The sequence below is a fragment of the Vipera berus genome, assembly GCF_964194415.1.
Source record: "Vipera berus genome assembly, chromosome: 1".
In the NCBI taxonomy this organism is placed as follows: Eukaryota; Metazoa; Chordata; class Lepidosauria; order Squamata; family Viperidae; genus Vipera; species Vipera berus.
In genome coordinates this window covers 41056709-41078297 of record NC_138202.1, presented here as the reverse complement: position 1 = coordinate 41078297, position 21589 = coordinate 41056709, and the positions used below count along the sequence as shown (strand labels likewise).

The 21589-nt window shown below is 38.6% G+C and overlaps 1 protein-coding gene across 6 annotated transcripts in view; it reads right to left on the bottom strand.

The window, feature by feature from the left end:
• Positions 1-21589, bottom strand: part of CLMN (calmin) — a 93384-nt gene that overhangs the window by 46675 nt on the left and 25120 nt on the right. Inside the window, exon 1 of one of the 6 annotated variants that reach the window (XM_081312759.1) lies at positions 6469-6543. The exons of the other annotated variants lie outside the window; for them this stretch is intronic. The gene's annotated coding sequence lies outside the window, so the exon portion shown is untranslated. Of the gene's footprint in view, positions 1-6468; positions 6544-21589 lie in introns of those variants that run through there. 6 annotated transcript variants of the gene reach the window in all.

Sequence of the window (21589 nt, the reverse complement as noted above, 5' to 3'; positions counted from 1 at the left end):
TTCTGCTTCAGTAACAGGGAAGGAATAGTGTTGTTTCTACAGTTTTAAAAAGGGGAAAGTTGGCTTCATATTTAGTCCCACCAAGCATCACTTGCTTGTTGAAAAGGTAACCACCAGTCACTCCCTGATATTTCACTTCCTGCTTCTCTTCCACAAATGACCTATTGGCCAAGCTATTTTGGGTGGGGTTTAGTACTATTTCAAAAGAGGTGAAAGAACCATGTTGAGAAAAACAGTCCCACTGACAGGTCACAGGAGAAACATTGTGGGCACTCCCTCTTTATATCATGCCTTTGCTTCATGTCTGTGATCTGTCAGATGGGCCACAGAGCCAGTTGCTCTCTGTGATCAAATAGGAGTTGGGCACAGGGTGAACACAGGAGGGACAATCAGTAACAACTGATTTCCAGTCTCAGTTGCAAAGGCAGTATTGAAAGCATCTGATGGAATGGGACAGATGGAACTCCAAGTAATCCTCCTTTAACAATAGTAATTGGGATTGGGAAGTCATTGTTAAGCAATGTGGTCATAAAGTGCAAATGCACATGATCGCACTGATTTATGACCCCAGTTTCTACACTTCCAGAAGCATCTAAACAAATTCCACAGGATAGTTTAGTGCAGCATCATGTAACTGCCATTTGTGACCTCATTCTGGTTTCCTCACTGACTTTATTGGTCAAGGAGTCAGCAGTGAAGGTCACAAATGGTAATCAATTGACTGTAGGACAATGCAACTGTCATAACTGTGAGCCAGTTGCCAACTGCCTGAATTACCATCACATGATCAGGGAGATGTTGCAATGGCTGCTGTAATTTTCCTTGTTCAGCACTGTCGTAAATTTTAATAGTCACTGAACAAATGGGCATTAACCAAGGACTACCTATAACAGAAAAAGTGAAAAATACAGCCATGAGAAATGTCTCCTTGGCAGATACACCTCTAATGAACTCACTGTGGTGGAACCAGCAACATAGAACTGGCAAAATCTGGCTCTCTTTCCTGACTTAAACCAAACTTCTATAAAACAAAGGATTACAGTTCAAGAGAGAGCTAGTCCTATTTTTAGGCACACATAACACTTTCTTAAAGATTGCCAAAGCCATGTTTACACAACAGGTGTGGCAATCTTTCAGTTCTAAACTCATTTAGAAAAAGAACCTATGTGAGATCTGAGAAGCCCTTGCATTGCTCTGATCAGGCAGATGCCTCTGGAAAAGAGATGTCTGGTTTCTCCTGCAGCTGAGCCAAAGGCATCAGGAAGGGCGCTTGCCAAGTAATCAGAGGGGTAATCTGGCTGAACTCAACCAACAGGGATCACTATAAGAAAAACTGGTCAGCTGATTAATACCCATTCCTTTTGCTGATAATTAAGTGGCCAACTGTTTTCAGTAGAGCTTGTCCAAAGCAAGCATTAATGATGTCACAATTATGATAATATAATATTAGAGATAAAATTTATATTAGATTGCTATTGCATTCTATTGTATTACATTATATTCAGTCTGGAGATAAATGACACAAGACAATAGGCTTGAATAAAGTTAATAAAAGGTCCTAAAGTACTGGTAGCCTTCAACTTACTTAGTGACCATTTAGTGACCATTCAAAGTTGCAACCGCACTGAAAAAAGTGACTTGTGACCATTTTTCACACTTACCACTGTTGCAACATCCCCATGGTCACATGACCAAAATTCAGATGCTTGCCAACTGACTCATATCTATGATGGTTGCAGACTCCCGGGGTCATGTGATCCCCTTTTCCAATCTTCTGACAAGCCAAGTCAATGGGGAAGCCAGATTCACTTAATAACCATGATCCTAACTTAATTTAACAACTGCAGCAAGAAAGGTTGTAAAATGAGGCAAAATTCACTGAACAAATGTTTCACTGACCAACAGAAATGTTGGGCTCAATTGCCATCATAAGCTGAGGATTACCTGTACAGCATGCAGTACTGCCTCATATGTTCGTTGAATATAGTACTGTAGTTGTCTCCAATATGGTACTCAGAGACTTTTGCTTGGAGCCCATCACACTTCTTCTTCCATATGATTTTTTAATTGCTCTGATCACATTGTAGGTTTTGATACTAAAGAATTACAGGATAATTCCAAACAAAATTACGAACTTTCTGTCATGCAGAACAGGGGAGAGGAGACAGTACAGTCATATTAATAAGTAAAGCTAAATATGGTAAAGCATCTCCAGTCATACTTTTCTGGCAACTGCATGCATGAAGTTTTCTTGGTAGAATTAGAACTGGAAGTCCCTAGTCATGCCCCATTCAGATACTAAACAAGACTCAGATCACCTACAATAGGCTAATTATTACTACCTGCTGAGACATATAGAAAACAGATAATAGAATAACAGAGGTTGAAGGAACCTCGAAGGGGGGAGGATGGAAGGCAGAAACATTTATAAAATAATAGCAAAGTAGGACATAGCTGGATACTCAACACTAGTTCATAGAAAATGAACTAGTGTTGAGTATTCAGCTATATCCTACATTGCTACTATTTTATAAATTTTGCTACCTTCCATCTCTCCCCCCACCATCTTTTTTTACTGAGTGCCCACAATATATGTTAAAAATTGCAAATGGACCATCTGGTCTTCCAAAAGTAGATGATTTGTGGTTTCCATGATGGTATGGGACAACTGTACCAATTATTTTATTCTGCTAATAGCTCAGCATGCAGAGTTAATAAGAATTCTTCCCCATGTTCAACATGTTTTAAGTCTACGAAATAAATGCATATTTTAAATATTTATCTTCAGCAACGTCTAAAGTAGTATTTGAATGCCAATATCCTGAAAATCAATCCCCACCTATAGAACAAACGAACCATTCATATCTCTTATCTTTCTCAACTTTCAATACTCTGATACATAAGTAATGTGAAACATGCTAACAATTTTCAACAGTGCTCTCTTAACATTTTTTATAACTTGTATTATTTATTCTTAATTGCTTACAAACACTTCTGACTTCACAATACAGAGACAGTAATTGTGGGAGATGGGGTAGTGGTAAAATGAGCTATTTTATTATTTCTCTCAAATAATTAATGAATATGGCAAAAATCTGTTCTGTAGAAAAACAGCAAACAAAACCATGGCTTTTCAATGAAAGCCAAGCATTCATATTCAAAGATATGAAAACAACGTAAAGCAAAACAAAATGGCTATTGAAATAACACTGAAGAAGAATGAAGAGGCTGCATATTGGCAAGAATACTGTTGCCTTTATCTCATACTAAACCAGCTCAGAAGTAAATTTCAATGCATGAATGACAGAAAATCAGAATACACTTTTGTGTGCTTTGGAATTAAACAACTGAATTATTGGCTTGAGTATTTCAAACTCCTTTACAAGCACTCTGTTACAGAGAACACTGTAGTACAGGGGTGTTAAACTGCCGGCCCACGGGCCAGATGTGTCATCCGGAAGCCACGCCCACCCCATTGCCGGCAATGGCAAAACTGTCCTGATATGTTGCGCAATGTCACGTGACATCGCGAGTTTGACATGTCTGCTGTAGTAGAATCACCATTCTTGATGGGCCAGATGGAACCACTGAAAAATGTGAAGCCAGAATCACTGAAATAATCACTCAATTAAAAAAAGAGTGAAAGGTGCTGGAGCTGATAAAATTACTGTGGAAATACTAAAGGCTGGTGGTTTTATGCTAATTTATTTGCTTCACTCACTCCTTCAAATGATCTGGCAGTTTAAGGAAATATCAAATCTGTGGAAACAGGAAATAATTGTTTCAATTTTTAAGGAAAAAGACAATGAGGAATGCAAGAATTACTATGGAATTAATTTGTGTCAATTGTAGGGAAGATATTTATGAAAGTAATCCAAGAAAGAGCCAGTTTGGTGTAGTGGTTAAAGCAATAGGCTGGAACCAGGACACCATGAGTTCTAGTTCCACTTTAGGCAGTGAGATACTGGATTTCCTCAGTCACTCTCTCTCTGACTTACCCGTGTATCCCCGAAAATAAGACCTAACCAGAAAATAAGCCCTAGCATGATTTTTCAGAACACTCATAATATAAGCCCCACCCCAAAAATAAGCCCCAGTTAAGATCATCAGCTAGACGGATGCATTTAGTACCGTATTTCCCAGAAAATAAGCCCTATGCAGAAAATAAGTCCTAATGTGTCTTTTGGAGCAAAAATTAGTATAAGACCTGGTCTTATTTTTGGGTAAACATGCTAAGAAGGACGTAATAGCAAACCACTATTGAAATCATGCCAAGAAACCTGCGAAGAATACTCCAGGCAGTTGCCAGGAATCAACCTTGACTCAAAGGGGGGAAAAAAGAAAAAAAGAAAAGAAAAGAAAAAAAGAAAAGAAAAGAAAAGAAGTCAGAGCGGACAGGAACATCTAGTCCAAAAGAAAACAGGCTATTTTTTTCTTAAAATGAAATTTTATGACAAAATATATGACTACAATAATTTCTCAAGGAACGCACTGTTATGGAAATAGAGTGTTAATTTATAGCAGCATCTGTCAGTAGCCATTGGCCAATGCTCTGAAAGGCATTCACTGCAGAATGGGTGCTATCTAAAATAATAACCTCTTGCAGGAGGCATATGAGAAATCCCATCTTTGTTAATGGCAAAATATCCAACAACTTCCTTCTATCATAGAATCAAAGGGTTGGAAGGGACCTTGGATAGCTTCAACCTCCTGCTTAGTGGAGGAATCCTCAAACCATTATGGATGGCTGTGTAATCTTTTCTTCAAAACCTCCAGAGATGGACTTGAAAACCTTCTGTGTGGCATATGTACTGATGTAACACTACAGCAGCATCTCTCTTGCTCTCTAATATTGTGATGATGCAGTCATGTGGAAAGTCTTTGCTGGTCAGCATCGTGTCAGATTTGGACAAGATGAGTTCATCTCAGATCTAATGTTTGCTTAATGATATTACGTGTAGTCATGCTTTATCAGCAGCATTTTCATCTTGCAAATTACACAAAGGCTTACAGCGGCTGCTGGTGTTTCTCTACTCTCTCAACTGCTCAGGCCCTTTCATCCAGAAAAGAATTTCAACTGCAAACAGTCAATCTTTGATAGGTCAGTTATCCAGCACTCCCTGATTGCTGGGGCCTGGAAACTGGTCTTTGGAACTCTGAACAGGGGGAGGACTGAGGGGACTTGGAGTGAGAGGCAGTCTCTAGGGGAGGAAATTGGAATCAAAATGCAGGAGAGCAGAATTACCTGTCCAGCAGCTCAGAGGAGCAAAAGGAAGAGGCCGCTCATGGGGAGGGACTATAAAAAAGGCTGGAAAAACAGGACTGAGAGTGGGATGGAGAGGCAGTGTTTTTGGAGGGCGAGTCAGTGTTGTTCTGAGGGAGAGAACTGCTGTGGAATTCTGGGCTGTGAATTGCATTCCTGCTGCCATAAGAGAGGTAACAATCCCAATCCAGCAGCGGAGCTCAGAAGTGGCTGCATTCCTGACCTGGCTGCAGTTTTTTTCTGATTCATCATCTCTGGCTAGAAAGGACTATTATCTTAATTAAAGCCTCAAAAATTTGACAAGGTGTGTCAAGTTATGTTTGGGCTAGGCCAGGGGTAGGCAACCTTGGCTCTTTTATGACTCGTGGACTTCAACTCCCAGAATTCCTGAGCCAGCCATGCTGAGCCATGCTGGCTCAGGAATTCAGGGAGTCGAAGTCCACGAGTCATAAAAGAGCCAAGGTTGCCTACCCCTGGCCTAGCCAGACTGGTCATCTGAGAAGAGGACAGAAGGACCCAATCATCATCAGCTACTTCAGGGGTGAGAGCTACATCTGATTTTTGCAAACAGTGAAAGAAAAGCTTATGACATCCTAAGGTTAACTAACTGCTGCTTGTCTATATCGTTTAACCATCAACACTGACAAGAATGAGATATTCAAAATTGATGGCTCCTATCCACTTTGACAGAACTCAGGCTGAGCAAGTTGAACAATTAAATATCTCAGATCAATTGGCCAAAAACTAAAAATAGCTGCCACAGACAATATAAAAAAAATCAAACTGATCACTGCCTTAGCCTGCAAAGTCCTGACAAGGAGTCTCTGACAGAAACATAGCATAAGCATTGCTACAAAAATATATAAATATGCTTATCTATAAGCAAGCATATTTATCATTAATGCTACCAATGCTGTTATTTGATAAAGAATCTGTCTGTGCAAAATACTAGGCCTTTCAATCTATGGTAGTATACAAAATGGAACAATTAAAGAATGAAGCTTCAACCAACCTATAACAGCTGATGAAATTCAGAACTATAAAAATGTGATGGTTTGGGCATATCTGCTGTATGGTTCCAAGCTGATGTCCTTATTAACTGTTCTAGGAATTATGCCCCATGTTGGAAAGTACAGCAATCAACTCCAAAGAAAACTTGTATGAAGCATATGGAAGAAGATCTAGTACAGGGTTGTCAAACTCACCATGTCACATGACATGTTGCGATGTATCGCAAATATTTTCCCCTTGCCAGAACTGGGGTGTGTGCAACTTCCACATGATGCATCTGGCCCGTGGGCCAGCAGTTTGACACCCTTGATCTAGTAGAATGTAGAGTCAACTTGATAGAAGTAAAACAACTGGTCAACAATAAGCAATAATACAGTAATATGCTATATGACATCAGCAGACCAATAGTAGCTCCAATTTCATATTCATTATACTGTGATCATTATCAGAGCATGCTAAGAATTTCAAGAACGAGATTCCTTTTTTAAAGCACATATTTTATTACTAACAGTAGTTGAAAATTGTTATAGTTTTGCTACTGGCCCATAAAGAGTGCAGAGACTTGGGAAGGAGAGATTAAAACATCTTTCCAAATAAATGATTAAGCCATAAAACCTTTTGCTACATCACATTACTACCCATTTCCCCTACTTATCTGGAGACTAAAGAACAATGTGTCAGAATCCATTTATATCACATTCATAAATGTATGTTTAAAACATTATCCCCCCACCATGGATTCTGCCGTCTCCCGAGGAAGGAGGAGTGCATGTGGATTCAGCCTGCCTTAGGTTATTTCAAAGACCAAGGGAACCTTTTGAACTGGGGGAACAAAAGGGAGGGTTAGAGAAGAAGGCACTGGCCTGTGTCTTCGTTTATTCTGTAGAGGAAGAAGGCAATAACCATAAAGATTCAAAGTTCCTTTTTTCCCCACGAAAGGGATGACACGAAGTAAAATGATGGGGGCTGACCAAATGGGGTTGAGGGAAGTGGGGTTGAACCGGGATCCCTTTATAGAGTTTCAATTTGTAAAGCAATACTAAGTCCTGTCTTGTATTTCCACAACCAAGCATGTCCTAGTAAAAATTCCTTTTGGACTAGAACTGACTCCAAGAGTTTTGTTTTCCTAAGACGTGGTTTGGGGTGGGTCCTGACACAATGGTTCAACTTTTGTAAAGGTGCTTAACTATTGGTTGAAAGCACTTATTTCCTGCAGTTAACCAGATGTCATGATTTCTGGATCAAAATTTATTTTGCTTTCTCTGTCTTGATTTTTAAATATGTGTTATCTTTCACCTGAAAATACTTCCAAGTGTTCAAGGCAGCTGACAGCAAGTACAGCAACAATAAAACGAACATTGGTACTCATGCTTTAAATAGTAAAGAGAACAAAAAGCAAGCTCCCACAGAAATCTTAGGATAATAAAACAAGTTATAATTTTAATCAAAAAGATAAATTAGTAATGTCATGTGATAATGGGTTTGTCTCCATTGCAGAGAATTCTAATATAATCACAGCTCCAAATGCAGGAAATTTTAGGAAACTAGAAAATTAAATTCTGAGGGGAAAAGATCCCTGTCAAGTGAGCATGATTCTGATGGTAATAACAAAAGAGGTTTATATATAGAAGATGTTAATTTCACTACCTTTGTCCAAAACTGGGATCTTCACTTTATAGCAGGGGTGTCAAACTCAATTTCATTGAGGGCCGCATCAGCATTGCGGTTGCCCTCAGGGGGGTGGGTGGGTGTGGCCTGGGTAGGTGTGGCCTACTGGGTGGGCGTGGCCAGCTCTACATCATTCGCATCAAGGGTGCCTTTGGGGGCCTGGGCAGGAGTGGGACAGATCTGAGGGTCTCTGGCAGAAGGAGGGTCTCTGGGCCAGGGCCAAGGCAGTGGGGGCCGTTCCCTCACTGTTTCCAGGATGGCTTCGTGGGCCACATGAAACCACTTCGCGGGCTGGATCCGGCCCCCGGGCCTTGTGTTTGACACGTCTGTTTTCTAGAATAAAACCAAATTCTGAATTATATAGCTGGACTGAATATCTTGACTGACTTATATTATGACTGTGTCAGAAAATGTTAAGAAAGGAAAATACAGAACTGTGGTAACTCCACACACACAATAAACACAGACTTCTGACAACTTCTGGCATACATTGACCTCTCACATGCTTTGAAGCCATTTAGGATTTATTTATTTATTTTTGGTCAGACATTGCTTTGAATTGTTTTCAGAAACAAATAGGAAGCATGGCAGAGGGACATAATTGTCAGTGGTCTGACAGTAATCAGAAAGTTTTAAAGTAGATAAAAGAATTCAGGGTATTGAACAATCTAAGACAGAATTTGAAACAGAACCATAAACAATGTTGAAACACGTAATTGCTAAAATGTATAAACGTTTACTAAATTTGAAACAGAAGAAGAGGTCAAAGAATTCATGATATTTTCAGTGTACTAAAACTTTGATTATAATATGCAGATGGAACAATGAAAAAATATGTAGTTGAAAGGATCAAAATTTACATTGTTATAATCTTAAAGAGCATTTTTATAAAATACTGTACCATTAGTATGACACCAGAGAAATTATGAAGATCATATAAAGATAATGTGGAAATCATGAAGGAACATTTTATCATGCTTGGTAAAAATGTAAAAAAAGCTTAAAAATTGATCCAAATAATATTTTTATACAGAGGATTTTAAGAGTAATACGCAACTGAAGGCAAAACTTTTCCTTTTAGAATTAATGGATAAACAGGTGCAAAAACGTCATAGAAGTTTATTTCAATATATGATCACAGAAACAAAATTACTGTATGCATAGAGATGGAAATATTTGACATTGCCCACAATGGATGGTGAAGCCAGCATATTTTGCTGAAATGGATAAATTCACTATTTTGATTTCTGGAAAGACAATACCTACGTATATTTATCAGTGAGTGGAAAGGCCTAATGGATTTTTTACACAAAAAAGAAAAAAAATGAATTTATGATCTACAGTTTTGATGATTAGATTGGATTAGAAATACGAGGTATGATGGAACCTTAGACAGAGAGTTTACCGGTAAATTATTGTACTTATAACTAGTGTAAATATGATCAGAAGGCACTTCTTTATATTTTTTTATTATTTTCTCTACTTCTTTCTCTTTTTGATTCTTTAACTTTTTATTTTTGCACTTTTAGCTTTTTAAAAATTTCTTCCTTTTTCTTTCTCTTGTCTCATTCTTCTTAGTTTGTATTATTTCTTATTATAACATTACACGTTCTCACCCTATGGGTAGTATGTATCTTTTTCAATCTTGAGTGGTAATTGGAAGATTGGTATTGGTAACTTGAAGATTCTGTATAAGATCTTAACTGTTTCTAGCACTGCACTGTTCTGAACAGACTCTCATGTTGTTTCTGGGATCTCTTAGAGCTACTCTCCCCGGTTAGGAGTCACAGTCCATATGCTCCTATCACCACTGGGACCACTTTGGTCTTTACTTTCCAAATCCTCTCTCTTTCCTCCTTCAGGCCCTGGTACTTCTTCAGCTTTTCATACTCCTTCTTCCTGATGTTGCTGTCACTTGGCACCCCTAAATCTATCACCACTGCTGTCTTCTGGTTCTTATCTACTACCAAGGCATCTGGTTTGTTGGCCATACTTGTCTGTCCATCTGAATCTGGAAGTCCCACAGAATCTTAGCCCAGTTATTCTCCATGAATTACTGTGGAATCTCCCATCTGGACTTGGGAGGATCTAACCTACACACTGTACAGATGTTCCTGTAGGCAAGCCAGCTGTTTGGATGTGCCATTCGGTGTATGCTATTCCTGCCTGCATCTTACATCCTGCTACTATGTGCTGGACTGTCTCAGTGGGCTCTGTGCATACTCTGTACCTCTAGCACTGTCTGATGTGGTAAACTCCTGCATGAACTTATGTGTGCATTTATCCCCATTCACACACAAGCACACACACATGTATTCCGTAATTTCCAGGCAGCCTCCAAGAACTCCTCAGCTATACAATATATTTGTCTATACTGTATAGGTGTTTCAGATATGGATGAGTAGAAATAGGTTCTTTTCTCCTATGAAAGGACATAGTTAGCACATCCCTTAAAACTGTCCATGGTGCTTTTAACTATGACTACCTGACCATAGTGCTGGAATCAAAATCACCTTTGTGATGCATATTACGTTCTTTAGAAAAAGTGGAGCTCCATCTAAAACAGGCTGCATCTCAGCTCCTTACCTGCCTTTCTTATTTATTTACTCAGATGAAGACTTTCAATAGAAAGGACAAACAATTATGAGCTGAACTTAAACACACGCTAGAAGGATTGCACATGCATCTGGCCTCTACAAAATATTCCATGTCAATAGAACTATAGAACAATAAATAGAGAATCATAAACACAGACTATGGAGATCAACTTCTGTTTTATGCAGTAGTGATGTTAAAGGACCATCCAGCCTAGGTTTAAATACCGCTCACAGTTAATTGGCTGTTCCTCCTAATGTTCAGTTATTTTTTTAACCTTATTTTGGAAGCATTTGGTGACCACTATTCTTTCTTCTCTTAACATTCTTTACTACAGGCTAAATATGCACATTTTTTAAAAAAAATCATTGCTTATAGGACCTGGTTTTTAGCTTTACTATTTCCATTATCTCATTTATACTTTTATTTTTCCCACATTCCCCTTTCTTTTCACCTTTTTTTCTCTCATGGAAAGCCTTAAAAATGTTATCTCCCTCAGAAAATTAGAAGGCTCTCAGAAAGGAGATTGTAGCTGGATATTTCTGGTGCCTATTTGAAATATCAAAACAGCCATTATGAAATGTCCAAGCTCTTCCATCTGCAGCAGTAATTGGAACATAAAATTCCCATGAGGTGCTCAGGAATCATGTTGCCAAGCAGCAGTTTTTCAACATGTGCCCTAACTCGCTAATAAAGAGATTTGGTTCCTTGAACATACACTCATTAAAATGATGTATCCAAGGGGATTCTGATCAAACAGGACCTGCGCAACAGCATAAACAGTTTGCATTGTTTAGTTTCATGATTCATTGAAACCAGTTTGATACAATACATTTTACAACAGTAAATGAAAGGCTCCTTGTAAGAATATTCATATATCCAAGGGTCAATGTTAAGAGAACAAATGTTAAGATGCAACCAGACTTTCCAGGTTATAAAACTGGCTCATAATTTTGCCTAACCATGGTGATTACCAAATGGCAAAACATATCAGATATAGCTTGGGCTGTTAGTAAGTATCCAATTATATACAGGTAGTCCTCAATTTCTAACCAGTCACTTAATGACCAAAGTTACGACTACTTATGACCTATCCTTAAACTTACAACACCAATCATGTTCACATGACCACAGGATGCTACAACTGGTTGTAAATGTGAGTCAGTTGCCAAGTCCCCAAAACATGTACATACCACATGACTGCATTTTGGGGACTTGGCAATTGACTCACATTTACAACCAGTTGCAGCATCCTGTGGTCATGTGAACATGATTGGTGACATTTTGTGACAGTTTGTGGCAGAAAACAGCAAAAAACCCACCCATTGTATATATTGGATTTGCTTAACACCATGGTTTTCTTAATGTCCACATGATTTACTTAATGACTGCAGTGAGTTGTCTTATGATTGTTGTAAAATAGTTATAACAGTTGTAAAATTGAGTCTAATCATGTGCATTTATGAGTGCAATGACGTACAACCGAAATTCCAGGTTCTAGTGTGACTGTAAGTCAAGCACTACCTGTATGTCACAAATGAATTTCAGCCAGCATACTTCAAAAGGAGGAAAAAGCATTTAGGAACTCACAACCACAATGAGCAACCCAGAACAGCACACAGAAATGGAAGAGTTTTGTAACAGATTTCATCAGGGAAGGAACAATGATGTGCACTCATCCCCCTAAAAGCTTACCTACCAAGGCAGCCACAGTGATGACCTGCCCAATGTGCATTATGTTTGTCTTCTAATGAGAAAAATATATTAATTAGGCTCTTCTCCAGTGGGTCCTTCCTTCTCTTTAGGTGGCCAAAGTATTTGAGTTTCAACTTCAGGATCTGGCCTTCTAAAGAGCAGTCAGGGTTGATCTCCTCTAGGACTCACCGGTTTGATTGCCTTGCAGTCCAAGGGACTCACAAGAGTCTTCTCCAGCACCATAGTTCAAAGGCCTCAATTCTTTGGCGCTCAGCCTTTCTTATGGTCCAACTTTCACTGCCATACATTGCAACTGGGAAGACCAGAGCCTTGACTATACGCACTTTTGTTGACAGGGTGATGTCTCTGCTTTTTAGTGTGCTGTCTAGATTTGCCATGGCTTTCCTCCCAAGGGGCAAGCGTCTTTTAATTTCTTGGCTACAATCCCCATCTGCAGTGATCTTGGAGCCCAGGAAAATAAAATCTGTCACTACCTCCATTTCTTCCCCATCTATTTGCCAGGAATTGAGAGGGCCGGATGCCATGATCTTTGTTTTCTTAACGTTAAGTTTCAACCCAAGTTTTGCACTCTCCTTCTTCACCCGCAACAAGAGGCTCTTTAGTTCTTCACTTTCTGCCATTAGAGTAGTATCATCTGCATATCTTAAAGTAAAGGTAAAGGTTCCCCTGTACATGCGTGCTAGTCGTTTCCAACTCTAGGGGCCGGTGCTCATCTCTGTTTCAAAGCCGTCTCCATGTTCATGTGGCCGGCATGACAAGACGCCAAAGGCGCACGGAACGCTGTTACCTTCCCACTGTAGTAGTCCCTATTTTTCTACTTGCATTTTTACATGCTTTTGAACTGCTAGGTTGGCAAAAGCTGGGATGAGTAACAGGCACTCACTCTGTTATGCGGCACTTGGGATTCAACCCGCCAAACTGCCGACCATCTGATCGACAAGCTCAGTGTCCTAACCTACCGAGCCACCGTGTCCCTTTTCTGCATATCTTAGGTTGTTGATATTTCTTCCGGCAATCTTAATTCCAACTTTTGATTCATCTAGCCCTGCCTTTCTCATGATTGGATAAAAGTGGTTTTTCTTTGGTCAACAGCACACAAGCCCCTTACCTAATCACAACAGGGACATTTCAATTTATTTAAAGTGTTTTACCTACATTAGGTAAAAGTGACTTTCTGATAAGTGGTTTTTGATAATGAAGGCAAAAGTTTGGGAAGCACAGGCTTAATCATTCTTTCTTGAGCTACATGGCAAGAAAGTGTGTACAAAGAAAAGAGGCCCTGTGCAATGGAGCTCATCAATGGATTTGATACTCTGGGCACGGAAAATGACTCCTAATCACTTGAGATAGTTTTGTCATCCCAACATCTTCAGAATTGAGGAAAGGATCCTTAACTCCATAGAGATCAAGGAAATCAAAGCTATCCATTGAGTAGAAAAGCAGACAGTGATGGAAATAAAAGGCTCATTACTGTGAGGGAGAGTTGCATCTGTGTACTGTGACCAAACAAGCTATCTTAAGAAGTGTGCCATCCTCCTGAAGATGAATCTAGGATGTGGTGGAGAGACCAGGGTTGATCAAGCAGAATGAACCTTGTACATTCCTACATTGATGTGTACATAGATAAAGGGACAAATGAAATTGCCACAAAAGGGTAAATATTTCAGGGGGTTACCTGCAACTAAAAATCCCTGGTAGGGAGGTGAAACAGCTGAAAGCACCAGTAGGTTCTTCATTTATCCTGCTCATTGACGGATAAGTGACAAGAAGATAAAGCAGCAGTATGCTGGGACTGAAGAAACAGCTACAGTATTGCTGTCAAGAAATTCCTAGACCAAAATAAAGGATGTTTATGCAAGCCTGACCTGCATTTCACATGGGTAGGAAAAAAAATGTTTGGCAAAAAGCTTACAAAATTTATCAAGAATGCTATGAATAAATCAGAACGGGGAGAAAGGCAGCAGTACTGACTCAGGTAGACAAGAGCAGGGCATTAGGAACATATAATGTAGAAGGCAGAAGACAGGAAAGATATCTCAATATGCAGCAATATAGAGATCTGAAGAAAGGTGTCCCTGTTTTGAATATTAATTTTAATGATTTCTTGAAGCAATCACATTTTTGCTCTGGCTTCTGAAGACTGAAAACATTGGAATACCTTAATAATATCTATTATTAAAGTATTCCAATTTTTGAAGTACTATGTTCACTCTTAATACAAGATTCAACTTCTGAGTCACCATTACAAGGTAGTCAGCCCTAATAGATCCCATGGCAATTAAGAATCTTAAAGTTTGGGAAGCACATTTGATGAATATGAAATGCATAAGTGCTTTTAAAAACCATCCATACGCGTAATTATAGAGACATGTGGAATATATACAACTACTTTGGTCATATGGCATCCAATGACTGGAAGTAGAAATATAATGCATAAAAAGGTAAAGGTTCCCCCGCACATGCGTGCTAGTCGTTTCCAATTCTAGGGGCCGGTGCTCATCTCCGTTTCAAAGCCGAAGAGCGAGCGTTTGTCCGAGGACGTCTCCGTGGTCATGTGGCTGGCATGACTAGATGCCAAAGGCGCACGGAACGCTGTTACCTTCCCACCGTAGTGGTCCCTATTTTTCTACTTGCATTTTTACATGCTTTCGAACTGCTAGGTTGGCAGAAGCTGGGACGAGTAACAGGTGCTCACTCTGCTACGCGGCACTCGAGATTCGACCTGCCAAACTGCCGATCTTCTGATCGACAAGCTCAGCGTCCTAACCCACTGAGCCACCGCGTCCCTATATAATGCATAGGCCTAGACAAATACATTTTAAATTTATGTTAGCACTTGAGGATTGAAAAGCATTTGCTATTTTTTCCCTATCATTTCTGGTTTTCTTAAGCATGTACTTTGAAAGATGTAGAACTATTAAAACAGTTTCATATGAGATATATACAAACATACTGTACAAACACACGCACACACATATAAAAGCTATTTTACTCTAGAAACACAGACATCTGGACAAGGAGTTCCCAACGGAATCTGCTTATGTCCATATTTAAAAAGTAGAAATAGAAATGTAAAGTGTGAATGAGGTAAAGCTTCATGTCATTTTGTCTTGGTCTGAAAAACATAATTAGCTAACCAATCTGCTGAATATGTACCTGATGAAGAATAATAGGTGAATTGGTCCTAAGCATTTATAAAGATTACAAGATGTTCATTGGAACAGGGTTGTGCCATGACCTATAAAACAACCAAACACAATCTTGATGTTGCATAAGTAAAAAAAAAAGGGCAGGACCACTTAGGGACCCAGGATGTGTGGAGGGAGCAGGTGACAAAAATGTGTATTAGGCCATTACAATGCAAAGCAGTGATCTATGTAGTTGTTTTCAATACTGAGAAGCACTCCACAAAGGTGAAGTTTGTACCATGATGTCACCGCACCAACCACTGCTTCTTCATCACCACTGTTAGTTCCAGATACTTGTGTGCATTACAGCATCAAAGTCATACCTCATGACTGACATGTCACGCTAAACCATGTTTTCTTTAACAATGCATCACTGAATACAACGCAACCATTTGAATTCACACATTATATCCCAATGATTGGATCTACCCAAAATTCTAAGCAAAACTAAAAGGTTGTGAAAAACACCTCATGGAATTGAGCATCAGCATACTATATGGCTTAGTGAGACTGAATGCATGATTCAAGTTTATGTGCCAAACAATTTGAAAAGAACTGTTTGCTAAAAACCATGCATTTTTAACTGTTCTGAACAGATTAACTAAACATAGCCAGTCCCCAAATGCAACTCTAATTACCATACTGGAATACCTCCTGAGCTTCCTCGTAATCTAGCCTGACAACCTTTCTCAACTTGAAAGTAGATCTGCCCAGATCAATCGGATCCTGGCTTTTGTTCTTTCTGAGTTCCATATGAAAAAGTTGATATGTGCAGGTCACAGCAGACCTCTCTAGGCCTTTAACTGAGCAAATGACTGCTAGCAGTCTGATAGCCCAACTTAGCGAGTCCTTCCTTGTTGAGACTTTTCATTTGAACCAGATGGTATGAATTAAACAATGGAAAAAAAATAAGTTGTTGAATATGCCATTGCTACCCTGCAAGCTAGTTTATATGAGTGATCTTTTGTGCTTGGAGCATGCTAGAAGAATAACTCAGGTTTGGTAGGGTTGAGTTTCTTTGGGGGTATCGAGAGGAACTGGATTACATCCAATGGTATCCTAACATGGAATTAGATTTTAATAATAATAATAAGTTGGAAGGGACCTTGGAGGTCATCTAGTCCAACCCCCTGCTCAGGCAGGAAACCCTATACCATTTCAGACAAGTGGCTGGACAATCTCTTCTTAAAAACTTCCAGTGTTGGAGCATTCACCACTTCTGGAGGCAGGTTGTTCCACTGGTTAATTGTTCTAATTGTCAGGAAGTTTCTCCTTAGTTCTAGGTTGCTTCTCTCCTTGACTAGTTTCCATCCGTAGCTTCTTGTCCTGCTTTCAGGTGCTTTTGAGAATACCTTGACTCCCTCTTCTTTGTGGTAGCCCCTGAGATATTGGAACACTGCTATCATGTCACCCCTCACCCTTCTCTTCGTTAAACTACACATACCCAATTCCAGCAACCGTTCCCTATATGTTTTAGCCTCCAGTCCCCCAATCATCTTTGTTGCTCTTCTCTGTACTCTTTCTAGAGTCGCGACATCTTTTTTACATCATGGTGACCAAAACTGGATACAGTATTCCAGGTGTGGCCTTACCAAGCCATTTAAAGTGGTATTAGTACTTCACACAATCTTGATTCTATCCCTCTGTTAATGCAGACTAGCACTGTGTTGGCTTTTTTGGCAGCTGCAGCACACTGCTAGCTCATATTTATGTGATTGTCCACTAGGACTCCAAGATCTCTCTCACAGTTGCTACTATTGAGCAAGGTACCACCTATACTATACCTGTGCATTTGATTTTACCTGCCTAAATGTAGAACCTTACTTTTTTCTCAATTGAATTTCATTTTGTTAGATAATGCCCAGTTTTTATGTGTGCTGTCTATTGGGAGCTAATATCGCGAATTTAGGATGTTTCATTCTTTTTCTGTAAGAAGGTGACGTTCAACTCTGGCCTGTTTCATGTACCTCAGGGGAATGTAGGTTTATAAACTCATTTGCATGAAGCAGAACTTAGAGCAGTGTTTTTCAGCCTTGGCAACTTGAGGATTTGTGAACTTCAACTCCCACAATTTCCCAGCCAGTCAATGGCACACTTCGTGTGTTTAAAATTCATATATTAGCAGCACAAGAGGGGGGAAAAACACATATGCAGGAACTGGGGGTAGCTTGCTGCTAATCACATGCTAATCATATATTTCAGTTTCAACAGCCCCCTCTAAATCCCACAATGTGTTGTTTTTGAGTTTTAATCACTGACTTTAAGTAAGAGGCAACAAGTGTAACTTCAAGGTTAGAAAATGATTATTTTTATTACTCTTTTTTTCTAATTCAAAATAAAGAATTAACATTTTCCTAATTCCATCCCCTAGGATTCTCTTTTCCTTATTTGAAGCAGAGTAAATTTAAAAAATAATAGGAATGAATAAGAATAAAAGGTGAACATTAAATCATTAAATGGCTACTAATCAGGAATACCGTAAAATGATTCAGGATCATGGGCCTCTTATTAGTTTACATTAGTTTTGTGAACAATCAGATTTTTTAAAAAACAAAATTTTCTTTTTTGTAATTTGATGGAATAATCTTTCAACAAGTGAGTAGGGACAAATAGATTCTTACTGCATGTTTTTGAATTTTATTTGTTTTTCCATTTCCTAAAAAAATATGCCAAGTTTTTCATGTAGTTTTACTTCATGTTTATTTTACTTTTCATGTACTATATGTCCTTTTGACAAATCCTATTTGTCTCTACCATGGCCATACTTGGTCATCCTTTTTTTAAATGAGGCTTCATATATTGTTAAGAGAGAGTATCCTAAAATGAGCCATTTAATCTAAAATGTTTCCTTTAGTATCAGCTTTTCTATACCTTAGTGCTGGCCAGTACAGTATATGAACATTGTGATTTGGATATTTGGAATATATTAGGATGAAGCTGCTTTCAAATCATTTACATTAAAAGTTTTTTTTCTGAAAAAAACCTCTTGCCATCCATCTTACTGATAGAAGCACAATTAGCAAGAAAAATAAAATTAATTGGAGAATGCAAGATAGTGCCCTGTCTTAATCAAACTTATAGTAAATTCATTAAAATCATCAGAATCCAAACCTGCCATCTTCATATACTAATTCTCTCAACTGAACTAAAAATGTAATAATTCAGGAGAAGAAAACTAATAATAATCCATATTGAAGTTAGCTTTTAGGAAGTTTTATTTAGTAACACATTCCTGGACTTGTTCTTGCAAATATTATCCACATTTTTCTCTATGTGATGTCTATGAACACCAATTGCAATGTGGAATTTAGAAGCCAACAACCAATGGTGACCACACTATAATTTGAATGTACGGAGGACATGAGCATCTTATTATAAAACTGAATTTGGAACTGGAGGAAGAATAGCATATGACATACCAATGTTATCATATAAACAATTCAGAATTTAAATTAAGGTGACCTAATGCCAACAGAATATTCAATCAGTCAAGAGTCTTGATGTTCTCTCAGTTTGGTTCAGTCTCTCAATCTGCAATACTTGAATCCATTAAAATCATAAAACTGAGAATGCGGAGAATATGCTTGTGAAAGGCAAAATTTATTTTTAGCAATTTTATGTCCTTTGCATTTCCATTCTAAATGCTTTTCTTTTTCTTGTTTCTGCTTGCAACAATATTAAATTTAGAATTCCAGTGGGGTGGGGGTGGGGGGGAAGCAGAAGAATTTGGTACTGGAACAGAACAAATGCGAATGTTCTTGTACATGGAGGAAAGTACCATACATAGACAAACACTCATTACTTTAAACCTCAACCTTCTTCCTATCCTTTTTTAAATACTCCACTATTATTTACCAAACGTTGAGTTTTACTGTGAGGTTTTTCATTATATGAAGGTTTCAGGGTCAGGTCAAGTAGAGAAATACCCATAACTATGTGTTATTGATAAAACAGGTTGCTGAAAAGTGGAAAGTTCCAGAGTGACACAATTTAAAATTCTAGAAGGAGGGGGAAACCACCTAATGATACAGCAATCTGCTTCTACAAGAGTTGCAGAATCAAGGGAAGAAACCTTGATTCAGTCATTCATAGATTCATATGTGTATATGTGTGTACTATATGTATGTGGGTTTCAGGCAAGGAAAAGAATACAAATAAAAGTAAAAATAACAAAAAAATAAATGTGTGCAAGCAGGTTGCAACAAACAAGTTAAGTTAATCAGGCACAGTAGCTAAACCAAAATGCTTAGCAGTAAGTTAGGTGCACTTAATCCCATTTATTTCAGTAGAAATTTATTCAGTCAGAATCTAACCCTCTTATTGTCCCTCTTACTGTACTGTTCTGTTTGTTCAACCATTTCTTCACACTAGATTTTCACATTTTCTATTCATACTCCTCACCCCCAGCCGATGGTCTACTTTCATTTTTAAAAGTACTGTAATAGTCTATGTATTATGGGCCAATACTGACTTTGTTTCCCTATGCTAAATAATCTTTAAATTCCATTTCAGACCAATAGATTCCAGATGTGTCAGATGAAGTTCAAGTGATAAAGAATGATTAGGTTGGAGAAAATTCATTTCTTGAAGAAACCAGAATAAATATTGGATTCTTCTTTGCAGTCCTCATCTGGCCTATTTTGATTTACAGCTGAAACACAATTTCTCTCCTATTGCTTCAGGCTGTGACTGGATCAACACACGAGAGTTTTCTGTCCAGAGCAGCAGCCAGACCCAGATCTGCACTTCAAGCTATTCACATGCTACTTGTTCTTGGCCCCACTCCTAGTAGACACAAATTTCCTAATCCTACTTCTATGTAAAACATACTGTTATAACAACCCATGCTATTCCACAAAACTTAATTAAATAAATTATTACACATCTATCATAATTTCTCTTGGGGAATGAATGTAAGCTGACGTTCCAGATTCTGCCTAACAGAAGTATTCAGTTCTATTAAAGAATAGTCCCTCCAATTTTAAACAAATACATGAAGCTGCCTTGCACTGAACCAAATAGCCTGCTGATTCAGGCTGTGCCACATGTACTACATACTGGTATTGTTATTTGAAGCTGTCCAGAATCAAAAGCAGAAATCTTCCCTAACTTTGGAAAATAATCTCCATCCTTGGAGAGAGCAAAAACTAGACCACCTGCCTGAAAAACATGTGCAATAGGGCTGACTGAGCTCTTAAATAAGAAACTGCAGCCAGCTGTGTGATCTATAGTAGGAATAGGGAATGTAGGGTCTGCCAAACTCTCAGCAGCTCAGTCAATATTGCCAGTCGTGAGGGACCCTAGGAACTGTAGCTCAGCAACATCTGGAGGGCCAGGATTTTCTGCAACTGGTCCAAAGGTAGGGGGAAAGACTTCCAGATGTGCTGCCTTCCTATTCACCTCTTATTGCAAATCTTTTAGGCTCACTACCTGTAGCTACAATCCAAATTGTCCCAATATTAATCTTGATATCGTATTTATGTATTATTAACCACTTAATTAAATTACATTTAAGCAGTAAATATGTATGTACATACATACACACACACACACACACACACACACACACACACACACACACAGAGAGAGAGACAGAGACAGAGACAGAGACAGAGACAGAGACAGAGAGACAGAGACAGAGACAGAGACAGAGACAGAGAGACAGGGAGAGAGAGACAGAGAGAGAGAGAGAGAGAAAGAGAGAGAGAGAGTGTTCCAGGTTTAGTGATCAAGGCCTAACCTTAAATAAGACAGCCAAGTTCATCATGGTGAATATCTTGCATGCACTATTACTTAAAAACACACTTCATATTAGCTGCAGCACATTATTCCAATAGTACACGCAACTCTCAGAACAACACAAAGGGTCTTTAATAATATATAAAGGGAAAAGACAACAATGGTTCTGTATGTCTGCAATATTCTACCAAGGTGAATGCTGGATGGACTTAGACTATTACTCATTGCCCCAGAAACAACAGTCTGCTGTCTTGAAAAGCTATGCCTCGGTATGCATAGGCATCTGTGAGACCTCTATCGTTCTTCTTTCAAAGGCAATTTAGGATGATAAACAAAATGCATAACTGAATGGTTAAGAAATACTAAACCTTGCATTTGGACTTTTGCCATTCTTCTACTGGCAAAGAAA